General features: G+C 42.7%; 1 protein-coding gene and 1 pseudogene across 1 annotated transcript in view; one reads left to right on the forward strand and one right to left on the reverse strand.

The window, feature by feature from the left end:
• Ncald (neurocalcin delta) overlaps positions 1 to 16539 on the reverse strand; it is a 538037-nt gene that overhangs the window by 395062 nt on the left and 126436 nt on the right. The window lies entirely within an intron of this gene.
• Positions 1 to 16539, forward strand: part of LOC101603810 — a 78659-nt pseudogene that overhangs the window by 49229 nt on the left and 12891 nt on the right.

The following is a 16539-nucleotide window of genomic DNA, read 5'->3' on the forward strand; positions in this document are numbered from 1 at the left end:
TGCACGTGTCACTTTGTGCATTTGGCTTTATGTGAGTACTGGAAAGTCAAACCCAGGTCAGCGGCTTCACAGGCAAGTGCCTTAACCGCTGAGTCTTCTTCCCAGCCCCAAATGTCTCTATTTTTTCATATTACCAAGGATCATTGCTTCCTAACAACCAATAAACAATAAAGGAAATAGAAAATTACTACCAAAAGCAGTTTTCTTATTTTCCTTTCATACAAAGTCATGATGCTGGTTCATTTCAGAGTTTACCTTTCTATAAAAATTCCTTTAGACAGAGCAAGCAAGAGGAAGAGAGAGAGAGAATCGGCACACCAGGGCCTCAGCCCCTGCATTCAAACTCTAGATACTTTTACCACCTAGTGGGTATGTGGGACCTTGCATTTGCCTCACGTTTGTATGTCTGGTTTACGTGGGATCTGGAGAGTCAAACATGAGTCCTTAGTATCTCTCCAGCCCCTTAACTCAGCAAAGATATCTGAGAAGATTCCAGAAGGGGCAAAGGTAGAAGGGGTGAAGCAGTCAGCATGCTAGAACAGTGTAATCTTGGTGGAGAGGAGAAACCTCAGTGGCTTGGCATTTACTGCACTGTGCAGTCCTAACGAAAAGGTCAAAGGCAAAACCACCGTGGGGACTTGGAAGACCTAGAGCTACTGGATTGTAATTGGCCCTTGACCTATAGAGTATGGAGCTCTTTCAAAAGCCAACTGGTTACAGGGATTGCAGACCCTTGGCCAAAAGCACATGGAGCTCAAAGAAAAAAATCAAAAAAAGAACTGCTTTCTGAAAGTTGCAGTCCAGCTGATCTGTGAGTTCAGAAAGCACCCACTTGGCATGTTCTAGAAACCCAAAGGGAAGCTGGATCAGCATGCAAGTCGAACCACAGAAGGCAGCACTCTGGAGGAAATGTCTTGACTGTTGGCACCCAATTCATTACCCTTGAAATTTTGATCCGAGACAAAATTTTTCTGCTTTCTAATAAAAACAAAGTGAAATGGCTGTCTATGGTGAGAGTGGATTCCAGCTCACACCATCAGTCAGGGCAGAACCTAAGGTATTTAAAACAGGCTTTCGCCTGGGAAGGAATTCCCTATTAAAATTCCTGGAGAGCAAATTGTGTCCTTACAAAGGCTGGCCTTGGAAAAGAATATACATCCACAAAATGTCTGGTTTACTCATGATTTGCATAACAAGATGCCAAAATATGAAGCTTTTCTGCCTTAGTTTAGAAACAATAGAACCCATGGGGCTAGGAACGACTTAGCAGAAAAAGTGTTCACCACAAAAGCATGAGGACCTAAGTTTGGATCCCCTGAGCCCAAGCGTGGTGGTGTGTGGCTGTAACCCCAGCACTGAGGCAAGGCAGCAAAGAAAGGGAATTGCTGGGGCATACTGGCCAGCTGGTCTAGCTGAATTGATGAGTTCTAGGTTCCGTGAAAGACATTGTTTCAAAGAAGGATGGAGACTGATTAAGGAGGATTACTGATGTTGACCTCTGGCTCCATATGCATGGGCACACACACGCATATAATATGTGTACATACATGCCTACCACACATGAATACACATATACACACCAAGGCAGAATTACAAAGTTAGTATACAAGATCTACTTAGAGCCCCTCACCTATAACAATACTAATCAGAGGCAAGAGAAAAGCAACTAAGAAAATTTGCGAGAAGAACTTATTTGGAGAAGTACTTTATTCCCTGAGAAAGGGGAGGAGGTCTAGCCTCACCTGATGCCTGATGAAGGAAATGCTTGCAAATTGGAGGGGACCACTCAGACAACCCGGGACTGCACAGTTCAGGAGGGGTAGGAACTAGATGTCTTCCAGAGCAGCCAAAGGACTGGCAGCTGTCACATGAGCTCAAGGGGAGGTGGCTATGTTGGGAAGCAGGGCTGAGTCTACACTCAGTTTATCAGTGAACAATGCTTTGGTGTTTCTAATGGTAAAGAGCCAGAGAGAGCTGGAGGGAGGTCATGGTAGATCCTGACTTGCAGGGTCTCCCGGACGCTTGCTGAGATTTTCAGCCAATGAAAGCAGAAAGCAACTTCCAGAGTCCTTGGAGCAATGAAGGAGTAAGTGAAGTCCACAGGAAAGAGAGTAAATCATGAGTCAGGGAAAATCCAAAGAAACAGCCAGAAGAAAAAAAGGAACTTTAAGCACCTATACACCCAAAGCATACAAACCCATGTAACAGCACAGTGCCAAGGAAGACGCCTCCGGCCCCCTCATCCTTACACATGGAGGATGGATTCTGATATAGTAGGCGAGGTGCAAAGTGTCAAGGGGAACACGGTATGGAGCCGACCACACTGAGTCCAACCACACCGTCCCATGTGTGCGCCCCTCCTGTACACATAGTCCTAGATTTTTCTTCACCTTGGTCTCCTCCACGTAGTAAGGGAAAATAGAACATCACCTCACCCAAGGGAGTCAGACTGGTCACACCCACTTATTCTTAGGAGATTTTTGCCCTCCACAATGAAGGACACTTGAATGTATTTCCTGGTCAGTCTATGGCCCATGTGTGCTCTTTGCCCGCTCTTATTTTAAAATATCTCAATACAATTTATGCTTTGGGAACTTTTAAAAGGAAAGCAAATGTGTCTGAAGCTTGAGGGTTTGGGGTGGTTTTGGCTTTTTGATGTTCTTTCTTTAGCTTTTTTTTAAATTTTTTTTTAAATTTTTTATTTATTTATTTGAGAGTGACAGACACAGAGAGAAAGACAGATAGAGGGAGAGAGAGAGAATGGGCGCGCCAGGGCTTCCAGCCTCTGCAAGCGAACTCCAGACGCGTGCGCCCCCTTGTGCATCTGGCTAACGTGGGACCTGGGGAACCGAGCCTTGAACCAGGGTCCTTAGGTTTCACAGGCAAGCGCTTAACCGCTAAGCCATCTCTCCAGCCCTTTATTTAGCTTTCTCAAGTTGATCAGCTAGAGCTGACAGCTGTCTTGCCCTGAACCCAACAACGCATGTCTGTATTCTCGATGAAACAATAGGTGGTCACAGGTTGAAAACCTAGATGTGAACAAAGTACCGAGAAGAGAAGAGCTGTGGATTTGGAGTTTGCAAAGCGAACAGAGATGAGACCCATTAAGAAATGGCCTGGAACGTAAAGTGTCAGAGGTAAGCTGTCCCGAGGCCAGCAAGCAGCTGCTCTCCCTCTCCAAACAGATAGTGACTTTTTAAACGCTACAGATGGTATATTAAATCAGCCTGGAGTCAGGTGGAAGAGTTAGAGAGAGACAATTACATAACTGCTCATTTTCACTGTTTCCTAGTCCCTACCTGAAGTAAAGGCCATGCCAGAAAGAGGACATCTGGTAGCCAAGCCCCGAGACTCCTGTTGAATTTATAACTGGGAAGAAAGGCAACTCAAACATTTGGTCAGACTCTAATTTGCCTAGAGGACTGAAATTAGAATGTTACCAGACTCTCTGAGCACCTACACTTGTAATTTCTACATATTTTCCCTTACTTGCAGCCATTTATAGCTTTCATTTTAAAAGCATGCTACAACTATGGAAAATTACTACATATATTAGTTTAAAATAATTTAGCAAAAAGGCAATGCTTGGGCTGGAGAGATGGCTTCACAGTTAAGGTGCTTGTCTGTGAGGCCTGAGGACCCATGTTCGACTCTGAGCATGGTTCGATTCAGGTGTCCCCCATAAAGTGGTATGATTACTAGGTTCCCAGCTGATGGAGATTAGAGAATTAAAGCCTCCTAGAGGCAGCATATTGTTAGGAGCAGGCTTACATTAGGGGTATTATAGTCAGTTTCCTCTTGCCAGTGTTTGGGACACTCTCCTATTCCTGTTGTCCACCTGATGTTGGCCAGGAGGTTATGTCTACCCTCTGTTCATGCCATCATTTTTCCTGCCATTATGGAGCTTCCCCTTGAGTCTGTAAGCCAAAATAAACCCTTTTCCCCCCACAAGCTTCTGTTAGTTGGGTGATTTCTGCCAGCAATGCAAACCTGACTGCCACAGTAAAGTTGGTTCTAAAGGAGTGGGAATGCTGCTAGACACCTGATTGTATGGCCCTGAACTTCTGGAACTGCTTTACACAATAAATGTGGAAGGATTTGAAATCTTGGCCTAAGAGACAATTTGCAGTGCTGTAAGTACAGCTTGATGAACCATTCTGGTCAGAGTTGAAAGACCTGAATGCAGTAAGAACTAAGGTCTGTGAGGTTTGGCTTATGAGGGTGAGGAAGAGCTTTGTCTGGACTGGGCTAGAAGCAGTTTGTGTGAGAGGCTTGCTGTTATACCCATGTCCTGAGAATTTGTGCAGGGTTGTATTACATACAAACAGACTGGTGTGAGCACAGGGATATGGCAAAGAAAAAAAGGAAATCTTTGGGCAGAAACTGCTGCCCATTCAGCTGCAATTGAGAGATTACAACCATTGAGATTGGGCCAGCTGACCTGCATTGGAATGACAGGAAGAATGCAGAGTTTTTCTGAAGGTGTCTGAATGCTCAGGAAGTGTCCTATTCTTCAAAGTCTGCATTATTCCCCCCTAGATTAACAAATTGACACCCCACCTGGTATTATGGAGTATACGAAACACAGGAAAAAGAGGGTCATTGAGTTTGCAACATGGCCATGTGTTTTGAAAACATCCATGGACAGTGTAAAGCAGGTCTGCTAAGGATTGCCTGCATGGAGTCCCAATAGAGCCATGAGGGGGGACCATGGGCTGCAGTGGAGACCCAGTGGAGATGCCGGGACCACAAGATGGATGCTAAGGAAAGCTGCCAGCCCTGGATGAAGTTTTGCAGGACTGTGAGTAACCTAGCTGGAGGGATGGAATTGGAACTCTAGAGACTTGTCAGTGGTTAGAATCATCAGACTTGGACACTTTTCATTGACTAGAGTTGTTGGACTTTGGAGCTACAGAGTTTGATGTTTGCCCTGTTTAAATCTTGTGTTAGTTAACTATTTCTTTGCTATGCCCAGTGCCATCTTTTGCAATGTGAATATTTATTCTGTGCCATTATGGATTTGGAGGGGAGTTTTTGGTATTATGGTATGATAGTTTAAATAGATAGCTCCCAATATATTCAGTGTCTTATTAGTTTATAATTTGGATCTATAGCCACCTGACTGGAGGAGGTGTCATTGGGTGGATCTTAAGGCATAGTGGGGGGTTTGACATTCCAATCTAAAGATATGCAAAGTGCTTGAGTTCCTCCTGGAGGTCCTGAAGGGTGCTTGTGGCTTATGACTTGTGGCTTGTGGCTTTCTCTCTCTGCTTGGACCTGTGAAGGCAGGCCAGCTTCTTATGCCATTATGGAACTTATCCTGGATCTGTAAGCTTCAATAAATATCCCTTCCTCCATAACTGTGCCTGGTTTAGGAGTTCATCTCAGTGAACCCAAAGCTGTCTACTACAGAAATTGGTACCAAAAGTGGGGTAAGATAAACCTAAATATGTAGATTTTGGTCTTTTAAAACTTTTGGTTTAGAAACAATGGGAATGGCCTTGGTGCTTACAACTAAAGATGCCTTCTGGAGTAGTAACCCAAGTATTATAGACTATTCTGATGAGAGTTTGAAAGTGCTAAGTACAAATAATATTAAACTTCAAGCTTGGCTTATGAGCTTTCTAAGGGGAAGGAAAGACTACAGAGAACTTTGTTGGAGCTGGGCTACTGACATTAGGGCTGGCTATGTTCTGCTGCCTAGACCCAGAAAGTTTAATCAAGGTTAAATTTGTAACAGACCGATGTGCTTGGCTAAAGATATTAAACTAAAAGACTTAAGATTTTGAGTTAAAACAAAACCTCAAACAAGTTAAAATTACAAACACTGAGATTAGTGTTAGGTTACTAAAACTACTATTGTCAACATATTAACAATCTTAAAAAAGATGGCCCAACTGTTTTAAACATTGAAACAATAAAAAAATGCTTTTAAAAAAGCTATAATAAAAATACAAACTCTTAAAACCAAAAAAAAAAAAAAACAAAGCCGGTGTGGTGGCATACATCTTTAATCCCAGCACTCGGGAGGCAGAGGTAGGAGAACTGTCGTGAGTTCAAGGCCACCCTGAGACTCCATAGTGAATTCCAGGTCAGCCTGGGCTAGAGTGAGACCCTACCTTGAAAAAAAAAAAAAAAAACTGCTTTTCAAGGCTATGATTTTTGTCCCTAAATTAAAAATATGGCTGTGTCCTACATACCTGGTATTAGTTTTAAAAACATTAAAAAATGCATAAAGTGAGTCAAAAAGTACACACACAGTTCCAGGAGCCACTGCTGAGATACAAAATGAGACAGGACATGATGATCCTGATGGGCTAAAAGAGCCTTTGGTAAGTGGATCCTGGTTTACGTAGACAAGGGCTACCATGGAGGCTGTTGGCTTGGGATAAAACTTTTCCCTGGCTACTCAGCCCAGCTGAAGGGGCAAAATTGAAAAAATCCAAAGACTGCCAGTCACTGGACTTAAACTACAAAAGTTTCATGTTTGCTTGATGGTTGCTGAATTTACATTTTTCTAGTCTCTCTTTGCTATGCCATAAACTAGTTAAAAATGCTTATTCTGGGGCTGGAGAGATGGCTTAGCGGTTAAGGCATTTGCCTACAATGCCAAAGGACCAGGGTTTGATTCCCCAGGACCCACATTAGCCAGATACACAAGGGGGCACACATGTCTGGATTTCATCTGCAGTGGGTGGAGGCCCTGGCATGCCCATTCTTTCTCTCTCTCTCTCTCTCTCCCTCCCCGCTTTCTTTCTGTAAATAAGATTTTTTAATTGCTTATTCTGTGACTTTATATGTTAAAAGTATATAACTTGTTTAATTTTCCAAGACTCACAGCTAAAAGACAATCTTAAATCTCACATGAGGCTTGAGACCTTAGAAAGTATCTTTTGTTTGTTTGTTTGTTTTGAGGTAGAGTCTCACTCCAGTCCAGGCTGACCTGAATTAACTATGTAGTCTTAGGGTAGCCTCAAACTCACAGCGATCCCCCTCCTCTGCCTCCCGGGTGTTGGGATTAAAGGTATGTGCCACCACACCTGGCTAAAAACTATCTAAGTTGGTAAAAACTATGGGAATCTTTAAAATTGGACTAAATACAATTTACAATGTGTGATAGTTTTAAATTTATTGGGGGCCAGGGCCAGAATGTGGTAGTTTAAATAGATGGTCCCCAATATATTCAGTGCTTTATTAGTTTGTAGTTTGGATCTATAGTCTCCTGGCTGGAGGAGGTGTCACTGGGTGGATCTTAAGGCATAGTGGGGGGTTTGACATTCCAATCTAAGATATGCAAAGTGCTTCAGTTCCTCCTGGAGGTCCTGAAGGGTGCTTTTGGCTTATGACTTGTGCTTGTGGCTTTTCTCTCTCTGCTTGGACCTGTGAAAGCAGGCCAGCTTCTTCTGCCATTATGGAACTTCCACTGGATCTGCAAGCTTCAATAAATATCACTTCCTCCATAACTGTGCCTGGTTTAAAAGTTGATCTCAGCGAACCTGAAGCTATCTGCTACATATGGCTCACTTAAAAGGTCTTGGACTATGGGGATATTTGAACATCATTGGGATTGATAAAAACTATGGGTACTTATAAAGTTTGACTGAATACATTGTATTTTAAATCATCTATGGTTATCAGTTTATGGGGGCCAGGGGCAGAATGTCGTGGTCTGATTCAGGTGTCCCCCATGAACTTAGGTGTTAATGAATGCTAGGTTCTCAGCTGTTGGAGAGTTGGGAATTAAAGCCTCCTGGAGGCAGTGTATTGTTGGGGGCAGGCTTATGGATATTATTGCCAGTTTCCCCTTGCCAGTGTTTGGCACACTCTCCTGGTCCTGTTGTCTACTTGATGTTGGCCAGGAGGTGATGTCCACCCTCTGCTCATGCCATTGTTTTCCCTGCCATCATGGAGCTTCCCCTTGAGTCTCTAAGCCCAAATAACCCCTTTCCCCCACCCCCCTCCACAAGCTGCTCTTGGTTGGGTGATCTCTGCCGGCAATGTGAACCTGACTGCAACATTTCTCCATATCCCATGTAATCCAGACACACAAAGGTGAGGCAAGTGCAATGCTTCACATGCTCACTAGGTGGCCCAAGCATCTAGAGTTTTATTTCAGTGGCTGAGGCCCTGGCATGCCAATTCTCTCTCTCTCTCTAAAAAAAAAAAAAATTAAAAAGCAAGGTTCATGCATATGATCCCAGCTTTCAGGGTGCTAAAACTTGAGGCCAGCAAGGACTATAGAGTAAGTTCCAAGTCAGATTACATTAGAGTCAGACCTTGCCTCAACAAAAATTAAGAAACAGTAAATTGAATTCCAGTTTAAAAGACTGGAAGATACAGAATTTAAGAAGAGTAGATATTGATTAAGTAAAAGACCAGAAGAGAAACCAGTAAGAATCAATAATCCTCAGTAGGGAATTTGAGGACACATCAAAATGGGCTCAGAGGGCTGGAGAGATGACTTAGCAGTTAAGCGCTTGCCTGTGAAGCCTAAGGACCCCGGTTCGAGGCTCGGTTCCCCAGGTCCCACGTTAGCCAGATGCACAAGGGGTCGCACGTGTCTGGAGTTCGTTTGCAGAGGCTGGAAGCCCTGGCGCGCCCATTTTCTCTCTCTCCCTCTATCTGTCTTTCTCTCTGTGTCTGTCGCTCTCAAATAAATAAATAAATAAGTAATTTTTTAAAAATGGGCTCAGAAAGAGAACATTTGAGAACCTGCTCCTCTGGGCTGAGAAAAATACTAGTGTAACTTCTGCAGGAATACTGAGAAAGGGACTATTCCTCACTGCACGAATGGACTTTGCAGGAAAGGAAGTGATGGCCTAATGATATTGAGTGGCCATTTTTACAAGTTCAAAAGCATTTCCAGAAGCAACCCAAAGGGACTCAGAGTTCCACATATGGCTGGTGACGTAGTTCAGTGGTAGCTTGCTTGCCTAGCATGCACAAGGCCCTGGGTTTGATCCCTGACGCTGCAAAATGAAAACAGAAAGATGTCCAAAGATTTAAAGCAAGAAAAGTTAAGGACTTTTTTTTTAAGCTACAGGGAGACTCTTTAGTCTCGTGGTTGAAGTTAATTATGGACCAGTTCTTCACGGGTCAAAGTCCAACACTGCCAAAGCAGAGCTTATGTGGGCCTGGGCAACTCACTGGCCCTTTTGAGGTTTCATTGGAACACTAGCAAAGAGGCAATGCTAACAGGAGCTAGTGGGCTCATTTTGTAAGGATTCATCGTATCAGTACATCAGAAATACTTTGAAAAGTGTCAGCACACTGTAGGCGATTTGAGAGAACTTTCCCCTCGCTCTAAAACATAACAGCTCTAAAAATGAATGAAGAGAATGGAAGAGAGAGAAAGGTTTAGAAAGGTCAGTGATTGCTCCACATCCGACTCAATCCTGTCTATATGTTAAAGTCAGGGATTCCTACTGTAAGGCTCTGCTGCCATCAGACCGGCGCTCAACTAAAGGGAACCAGATAGTTTTCATCACCTTTTGCTTCCCTTGGCTATTCATAGAAGTCAGGGTCATTGACCTATGATCAAGAGGCTAAGAGCTGTCTTATTCAAAGGGGTCTTAAAGCACAAATTGGCAATTCTAGTCCATTAACTCTGGAGACAGAAAGTCAGTTCAGAGCTCAGCTCAACTGCTACCAGTGGTGTGACCTTGAGAACACTACCTTCCCTTCACCTATACGTACAGGGCTCACACCAAGACTGGACTAACGTGTCCCACCTTACTAGATGTCATGAGAATGCAATTATAAAATACTTACACTGTCTTCTCTATTGCATAACTGCATTACACATAGCATTTTCTAAATAAAATTGGGCTTGTATTAAAAAATAAAAATGGCCGGGCGTGGTGGCTCACATCCTTAATCGCAGCACTCAGGAGGCAGAGGTAGGAGGATCGCCATGAGTTCGAGGCCACCCTGTGACTACACAGTGAATTCCAGGTCAGCCTGGGCTAGAGTGAGACCCTACCTCGAAAAACCAAAAGAATAAAAATTTTTAAAAATTAAAAAATAAAAACCGGGGGCTGGAGAGATGGCTTAGCAGTTAAGCACTTGCCTATGAAGCTGAAGGACCCCGGTTTGAGGCTTGTTTCCCCAGGACCCACATTAGCCAGATGCACAAGGGGGCGCACACGTCTGGAGTTCAATTGCAGAGGCTGGAGGCTCTGGCGTGCTCTCTCTCTCTCTCTCTCTTTCTCTCTCTCTGTCACACTCAAAAAATTAAATAAAAATAAACCAAAAAAAATTTTTTAAAAACCACCGGGCATGGTGGTGCACACCTTTAATCCCAGCACTCAGGAGGCAGAGGTAGGAAGATCACCATGAGTTCGAGGCCACCCTAAGACTCCATACAGAATTCCAGGTCAGCCAGAGCTAAAGTGAGACCCTACCTTGAAAAACCAATAAAATAAAATAAAAACCACTGGTTCATGGCAAACACTCAGGTTACAGTTATTACTATATTATCTTCATCACCTGCACAGGGTTCCACTGGCCTATCATACTTGAATTTTCTCTATACCACTGGCTTTTAAACAATTTTCACAATAGTCCATGTTCACAGAATTTATGTTCATAGTGCTTATTACAACTCTGTCTGCTCAGGCACACATACACATACACACATGCACACACACACATATTCTGAAGCAAACATTTTACAATGCTTTATTGTTCCTTAATACATGTGATGTACTATGGTTACTTTCAATTCTATTTCAGTCCATGCCATTTTTTTTTTTTTAATTTGGTGTTTCAAGGTAGGGTCTCACTCTGCTCCAGGCTGACCTGGAATTCACTATGTAGCCTTAGGGTGTCCTCAAACTCACAGTGATCCTCCTACCTCTGCCTCCCATGTCTGGAATTAAAGACATACACCACCACGCCCGGCTCCATTTCACTTTTTAAATGTTGATCATGACCCACTAAATTGATCCCATCACTAATTGGTTGCCATTCTTTGTGGAGGACACTGCTATATTTTATGTCTCAGCCAACTATCTCTAGGAATTCACAAAGTTCACAAACGTTTGTTGAACCTGTATCATGGCAAACACTGGGATAGAGACTTTGAAGTTATATCATCCATTCTCCAAATAATTGCCACCAAAATAACTCCAGGTACCCCATCAATATGTAATGGTACTATTAATTTTTTACTTTTGTCTTAATTTATCTTACAACGGATACTTTTAAAATATTTTTATTTATTTATTTGATGGAAAGAGGCAGAGAGAGGGAGAGAGAGATGAGGAGGAGAGAATGGGCATGCAGACACTGCAGACAAACTCCAGATGCAGGTGCCACCTTGCACATCTGACTTACATGGGCCCTAGGGTTTTGAACCTGGGTATTTTGGCTTTGCAGGCAAGTGCCTTAACCACTAAGCAATCTCTCCACTGCTATAATGGATATTTTTAATGTCATAGTTGACTGCTAATTATCCTATAATAATTTGTTGTTGGGTATATGTTTCCCAATGTTATGCCAAGCATGTATAATCCTCTCAGGTCTTTAAGATCCTCCTAGAAAATAAAAAGACTATATCAGGCTTTATCTTACAGTGTTCAACCTCCTCATTCCATTTAAGCTGGTCTACCAGAACCATGTGCTCATAAACATTCCTCACATGTGTACTTAGCCACTGTTGCCAACTAGAAGAGACATAGCAAGTCAGTTCATGCCCAGTTGGTTCTACCAGGTAGAGAAACATCTAATCTTCTAGCCATGTAATTACATTATACATCTATCTTAATTCACGTCACAATGTATACTTCATTTTTTTATTTTTTTACAATGTATACTTTTAATTACAGAGATCATGCTATGTGATATTACAATGCCATTGAGTAAACTCCATGGCAACAAGCTTTCTGGGAGAGAAAGAGATATAGAGATATAGAGAGGCTCTATATCATCACCGCCCAGCACAGTGGCCACTGGTCACACATAGGACTGAGCTTTTGAAGCCGGGCTAATGTAACTGAGAAACTGAGGTTTTGGTTTTGTTTTATTTTAACTAATTTCCATTCACATACTCAAATGGGACATGTAACTATGACATTAGAGCAGATAGAGAGGATTTATCATGGCACATGGTAATAGGCCTAATAACAAAGAAGGTTTTTAAAAATATTTTTAAATATTTTATTTATTTATTAGAGAGAGAAAGAGGGAGAGAGAGAAAAAAAAGAGAGAGAAAGAATGGAGAAACCAGGCCTCCAGCCACTACAAACAAACTCCAGATGTATACACCACCTTGTACATCTGGCTTATGTGGGTACTGGAGAATTGAACTTGGGTCCTTAGGCTCCACTGGCAAGCACCTTAGCTGCTAAGCCATCACTCCAGATCAAAGATTTTTCACTGAGCATTTTTCAGGGGCTAAGTCCTTTTTATTCACTTTGTGTAACGTACTTCTCACAGCAGCCTTATCTGATAGGCACTGTGTATTCTTCCTGCTTTTCAGCTGGAGAAACTGAGATCACATAGCTAATAACTGAGATTCAAACTCAGGTCAGCCTCCAGAAAATGGAATGCAGCTCTATACTCTTTCCCAGAGCACCATACACTGGTGTGTGCGTGCGTGCGTGCGTGTGTGTGTGTGTTATTTCAATGACTAGCTGAACAAAAGAGTTGAGAATAAACATTCTTTTTCCTATCATTTAAAACAAGTCTCCTCTGCTTAATACCCAAGATCAGCCTTTGAAAAGAGGAGAAAAATCCATGGCAGGAGATCCTCTCAACTCTAAGACCAAATGTCTCTGTGATTTAAATAAAAGGTTGGGGATCAAGGGGTGAAGAATTCAATTATATTTATGGTTTGGAGACTTTCTGCCTGCTCAGGGCTATGATACTATTTTTACATTTACTTAAGATTTATTCCTGCCTGCCTGTGAGAAGATTTGAGCAGCTTATAGATTAGTCCTCCTAAGACATCTAAGGATCATAACAAACAGAGGTCCCTTGGGGAGAAAAACTGATGGAATAAAGGGTTTTTAAGCACCCAATTCAGAGACAGAGCAGTACCTAAATATTTCTATTTTAGGTAAAATAATAATTTAACTAATTAATCATCAGGGCTTTAGGTTATTCAGAAAATCTGTTGTTGATTTTTTTTTTAAATATTTTATTTTATTTGTAAGCAGAGAGAGACAGAGAAAGACAGAGAGGAAGAATGGGTAAGCCAGAGCCTCTAGCCACTGCAAACAAACTCCAGATACACACACCACTTTGTGCATCTGGCTTTACGTGGGCACTGAGGAATCGAACTTGAGACTTAGACTTTGCAGTCAAGCACCATAACCACTGAGCCATCTCTTCAGCCCTGTTATTGATTTCTTTACAAGACAAAACAAAAAACAACAACAAAAAAGCAGGCATTCAAGTTTTACCAAGGATACAAAATGTGGGCTGGAGGGATGGCTTAGCGGTTAAGGCCTTTGCCTGCAATGACAAAGGACCCAGGTTCGATTCCCCACGACCCACATTAGCCAGCTGCACAGTGGCTGGAGGCCCCAGCATGCATGCCCATTCACTCTCTCTCTCTCTCTCTCTTTCACTGTCAAATAAATAAAAATAATTTTTTTAAAAAAGATACAAAATATTCAAGTAATTCTTGTCTCTGTCTGCCTCCGTAAGAGCAGACAACACTATAGAAAACTATAACTCAGTAAAGGATCAGTTCTCTAAAGAGAGAAGCCATGTCCCCTGTCACTTGCCTCTTGACGACATGTGTCTTGTAAGCTCCTGAGTGCTAACTCAGATGTGGCTTCTCAGCCTTCTGAGTGGCCTCTTGTGTCCATTGATGCTGCCCATTACTTAGAGATTCTTTCTCCAGACTCGGCTCAGCAGCCTCCTCCCCTCTCGGAGCGGGAGAAGGGGAGAGAAAGAACATGACCACTGCCTCCAGGAGAAAGGTGCTTCGTTCCCAAGCAAGAAATGTTCCAGAGGGCTGCCAGCTGTCTACTTACAAGTGAGCTGAAGTTGTTGGTGTGCATTGTGTGTGTGCGTGTGTGTATGTGTGTGTGATACATAGCACATGTCACAGAGCTCTACAGTTCTCTGAATTCATGGGTTCTGCCTCCTAATTTGTCTTTCCTGCCTCTATTTGGAGAACATCAATAATAATAATAATGATATGCATAACTACCCACAGAGATATCCCTTTTCTACCTCAGCAGCAATAACTTCTGTGATACTGTTCCAAGAAGAGGTGCGTTGTCCTTCCCAGAACGGACGGAGGTAAAGGAGCATTTAGCCTCCCTACACAGCTGCCTCAACACCACACTTCCCTTACATCATGCCTTGAGCTGCTGCTAATGGCTAAGTTAGAAAAAGGGAGTACAGCCGAGCGTGGTGGCGCACGCCTTTAATCCTAGCACTCAGGAGGCAGAGGTAGGAGGATTGCTGTGAGTTCGAGGCCACCCTGAGACTACAGAGTGAATTTCAGGTCAGCCAGGTCTAGAGTGAGACGCCACCTCGAAAAACAAAACAAAGCAAAAAAAGAAAGACAGAAAGACAGACAGAAAGAAAGACAGACAGAAAGACAGAAAGAAAGAAAGAAAGAAAGAAAGAAAGAAAGAAAGAAAGAAAGAAAGAAAGAAAGAAAGAAAGAAAGAAAGAAAGGAAAAAGAAAAAGGGAGTACAGTGCCTTAACCTCCCTCTCATTTCACAGGAAGGGAAAGGAAATGCGTATTTCTGACTTGGGTGTTAAGTGTGATGACTCTGTGCCTTCATTCCGCCCTTAGAGCTACCAGCGGTGGGCGTGAGCTGTGTTGTTTTACTATGAAAATCCCTCAACATCTCAAGCCAGTAGGCATCAAAGCTGAAATCAAAACCAAAACTGTCTACATTAATCTCATGCCCAAAGTCACCAGACTATTAGTTCTTGATGAGAGGGGCCCGGGGCCTGGCACACAGCGGCATTCAGTAACTCTTGGCTGGCTCACTACTTATAATGCATGTCTTCATCCTTAAAACCTTAAACTATTGCTGTGACCTGCCCTCCCAGTCCCAATGCTCTTCTTGGTATCAGCACCCTCCATGCATCCTCTCATTCCATCCATGGATAATGCCACAGATATTTCAGAAGAACAAGGGCAATAATCACAATAAACATTCTAAATGATTATACCTTTTGACAACATAAGAATGGGTAAATTGCTGTTATTTTATAGATGGAGCTAGAGTCTCAAAATTAATGAATGTTAATAAAAGGGCTGACACAGTAAGCTCTTAATGTTCATACCCTTATATTAATGCTACTCTCACTTTGGGTAGAGAACCTTCTCTTTTCAGATGGCAGTGACCTTGGGACGACTCAGAAGGTATCATGGTGCTGGAAAGAAGTGACCGGAGTACTGAGTACATCTTGATCACACCTTGAAAGGCTCAGGGTCTAATGCAGAAGAAGAGGTAGTGGAAAGAATGTAAGAGCCAAAGGAAGGGTAGGACCCCTTACAACGTGCTCCCTCCAGACATAAAATGGCCTGGATATCCATGACCTCACAGTGCCTGACTCTACCTACACAAGACCATCATAAGAGGAGGAAAAGATCATGACATCAAAATAAAAGAGAGACTGAGATGGGGAGGGGATATGATGGAGAATGGAATTTCAAAGGGGAAAGTGGGGGGGAGGGAGGGTATTACCATGGGATATTTTTTATAATCATGGAAAATGTTAATAAAAATTGAGAAAAAAAAAAGAAAATCCAAATATAAAAGGGGGGGGGCTCACAGATCAAGGCTACCTTCCAAGTCTTCCTATCTGTTTCTTTGCTTGCTTGTTGGTTTTTAATTAATATTTATTTTATAGCAATTTTGGTTTGACAAAAAATGAAACAGGTGCCAGAGTTCTCCTATATATCCCAATCTGGATTACATAGTTTCCTGTAGCATTACAATCTTGCATCAGTGGGCGGGAGAGATGGCTCAGCAGTTAAAGAACCTGCTTGCAAAGCCAAAGGACCCAGGTTTGATTCCCCAGGACCCATGTAATGCCAGATGCACAAGGTAGCACATGCATCTGGCATCCGTTTGCAGTGGCTAGAGGTCCTGGCATGTCCATTCTCTCTCTTCCTCTTTCTGTATATGTGTCTCTCTCTGCATGCAATAAATAAAAAAATATAAAAATAAGTCTTGGGCTGGAGAGATGGCTTAGCAGTTCAGCGCTTGCCTGTGAAGCCTGAGGACCCTGGTTTGAGGCTTGATTCCCCAGGACCCACCTAAGCCAGATGCACAAGGGGGCGCACACATCTGCAGTTTGTTTGCAGTGGCTGGAGGCCCTGGCACACCCATTCTCTCTCTCTCTCTCTCTGTCTGTCTTCTTCTTTCTTTCTCTCTCTGTCTATCGCTCTCAAATAAATAAAAATAATTTTAAAAAATAAGTCTTGTATCAGCATGATACATGTGTTATAACTGATGAGTCAATATTGATAAGTGGCTTTATCTAAAGCCTATGATTTACATTAGAACTCCCTCTGGGTGTCATTCCCTATGCTTTGCCAGTTGTATCAGGGTCTA

The sequence above is a fragment of the Jaculus jaculus genome, chromosome 2 (genome assembly GCF_020740685.1).
Source record: "Jaculus jaculus isolate mJacJac1 chromosome 2, mJacJac1.mat.Y.cur, whole genome shotgun sequence".
Classification (NCBI taxonomy): Eukaryota; Metazoa; Chordata; class Mammalia; order Rodentia; family Dipodidae; genus Jaculus; species Jaculus jaculus.